The sequence below is a fragment of the Aegilops tauschii genome, chromosome 3, assembly GCF_002575655.3.
Source record: "Aegilops tauschii subsp. strangulata cultivar AL8/78 chromosome 3, Aet v6.0, whole genome shotgun sequence".
Lineage (NCBI taxonomy): Eukaryota > Viridiplantae > Streptophyta > Magnoliopsida > Poales > Poaceae > Aegilops > Aegilops tauschii.
Window position 1 is genome coordinate 260157920 of NC_053037.3, and position 3154 is coordinate 260161073.

The following is a 3154-nucleotide window of genomic DNA, read 5'->3' on the forward strand; positions in this document are numbered from 1 at the left end:
CTGTAAACCGCTATAGTACACATGCTTATCTTGGTCATCTAAGGACAAGCGCATTACATGCGCCTCTTACGTGCCCTCTAGATTTATCGGGGATGGGGAGAGTGCCCGTCCCGTCTGTTGCCACCCCGGCCCGTCTTGACACGCGTCCATGCCGATGGGGCATGCAGTGCCAAGCTGGCTAGCCAGCTGCTGCGCTGGAGAGGTGGCAGGGTCTTCACGAAGATCTGCATGCCTGCACGCAGGCGCCTGCCAGGCTGACAGGCCAGCTGCCGCACTGGAGTGGTGACTGGGCAGCCGAGTCTGGCCACGGTCTTGCCGATGTCCTTAGAAAGGATCTTGCCAGGGCCTCGTGGACGTCCTCGACAAGAATCTTGCTGAGGCCTCGTGGGCGTCCTCGACAAGGATCTTGCCGGTGTCTCGTCTTCTGGCCTTCACAAAGATCTGCACGCGACTATGCACGCGCCCTTGGATTCTGTCCTTAATGTTGTCGATGGTGTCAGAGGTCTCAACCACAAGGGTGGTGCTCTGGTTCGTGCTCTGTATGTCGTCCCGGCAAGGATCTTGCCGGGGTCTCGCAAGCCGCCCCGGCAAGGGCCTTGCCAGGGACCCAGCTCGTCCTCTGTTCTCTGTCTTGACTATTCTTTTTTGTCTTGTATTTGTCCCCAATCGCCCTCTTCGTGCTTCGTCGCGCGTGGGGTTACGACTGCCCGTGCACAAGTATGGGGTGCTAAAGGCCCAAATTTAGTACACCGACAACTTGTGCATCCAAAAACCCTTAAACCCAAAATCTTGTTTTGAGAGTCCACGATACCTACTGATGGATTGAATAAGATCCTTCAAGTAAGTTGTCATCGGTGTAATAAGGCAATAAAAATTGCTTCTAAATGTGTTGGATCATTTAGTGTAAGAGAAAATTGAGAGTTGTACAAACTTGTGATGGAAAAGTAATAAAGGCGACATACTACATAATAAAGGTTGCTATCATAAGGGGAAATATAACACGACGTTCTCTGGCACTAATAGATTGAGCATACAAACCAAAAAGCGCATGACAGCCTCTGCTTCCCTCTGCAAAGGGCCTATCTTTTACTTTTATGTATTTATTTTTATGCAAGAGTCAAAGTATTCTTCTGTATTCCTTTTATTTTCTCTTTTTGCAAGCATCATGTGGTGACGAAAGATCTAGGCACATATATCCAGTTGGATATGAGTGATCATGAATTATTATTGTTGACATCACCCTTGAGGTGAATACACTGGGAGGTGAAACTATAAGCCCCTATCTTTCTATGTGTCCGGTTGAAACTTTTTGCTCATGGGTATGCGGTGAGTGTTAGCAATCATAGAAGATTATATGATGGTTGAGTATGGGGACTTGCCAAAAGGCTTCGATACGAGACCCTTCCTGAAAAGACGATGAATTGTAGTTGCAAAGTTGATAGAGAACATAGTTTGTTGGTTTTCAATAGAGTTTATGCTTTTACTCTGATGTTGTGATGAATTGTTACTTGTTCATGAGAAGTTATATGATAAAAATTATGTGATAAATTTCTATAATAAAGTTTGATGCTGTTATAATAATAAGCATGATGCTTCTATGAATGTATTTTGTTTTTATCAACACCTCTCTCTCTCTCTAAGCAGGTGGGCATGTTTTCGATATCGTTTTTTTGCTTGAGGACAAGCGAGGTCTAAGCTTGGGGGAGTTGATACGTCCATTTTGCATCATGTTTTACTCTTGGTATTTACATTGTTTTTATGCATAATAATGCTTTATGGAGTAATTCTAATGCCTTTTCTCTCATAGTATGCAAGGTTTACACAAAGAGGCAGTATGCCGGCAGCTGCAATTCTGGACCTGAAAAAGCTATGTCAGAGTTACCTATTCTGCACATCTCCAAATGAACCGAAAATTTAAGGAGAATTGTTTTGGAATATATATATATATATATATATATATATATATATATATATATATAATACTGGAGCCAGTAACTACCAGAGGGGCCACCTGGTGAGCACAAGACACCAGGGCGCGCCAGGCCCCCCAGGCGTGCCCTGGTGGGTTGTGCTCAGCCCAGCCCACCTCTGGTGCCCATCTTATGGTATATTGGTCACTTTGACCTAGGAAAAATAGGGAGAGGAATTTCGGGACGGAGCGCCGCCATCTCGTGGCGGAACTTGGGCAGGAGCACTTTTTCCCTCTGGCGAAGCAATTCCGCCGGGGGAACTTCCCTCCCGTAGGTGGAAATCAAAGTCATCGTCATCGGCAACAACCCTCTCATCTTTGGGAGGCCAATCTCCATCAACATGTTCAACAGCACCATCTCCTCTCGAACCCTTGTTCATTTCTTCTGTTCAATCTTTGTACCGGAACCTCAGATTGGTACCTGTGGGCGACTAGTGGTGTTGAATACATTTTGTAGTTGATTACTGTATAGTTTATTTGGTGGAAGATTATATGTTAAGATCCATTATGCGATTTAATACCCCTCTGATCTTGAGCATGATTATCATTTGTGAGTAGTTACTTTTATTCTTGTGGTCACGGGAGAAATCTTGTTGCAAGTATTCATGTGAACTTGATATGTATTCGATATTTTGATGATATGTATGTTGTGATTCCCTTAGTTGTGTCATGTGAACGTCGACTACATGTCACTTCACCATATTTGGGCCTAAGGGAATGCATTGTGGAGTAGTTATTAGATGATGGGTTGCTAGAGTGGCAAAAGTTTAAACCCTAGTTTATGCGCTACGTAAGGGACCGATTTGGATCCAAAAGTTTAATGCTATGGTTAGATTTTATCTTAATACTTTTCTCATAGTTGTGGATGCTTGCGAGGGGGTTAATCATAAGTAGGAGGTTTGTTCAAGTAAGAACAACACCTAAGCACTGGTCCACCCACATATCAAATTATCAATGTAGCGAACACAAATCAAACCAACATGATGAAAGTGACTAGATGGAATTCCCATGTACCCTCAAGAATGCTTTGCTTATTATAATGTACCGTTTTGGCCTGTCATTTGCCACAAAAGGATTGCGCTACCTTACTGCACTTTATTACCGTTACTGTTACTTAATTGTTAGAAATTATCTTGCTATCAAACAACCTGTTACCGACAATTTCGGTGCTTGCAGAAAATACCT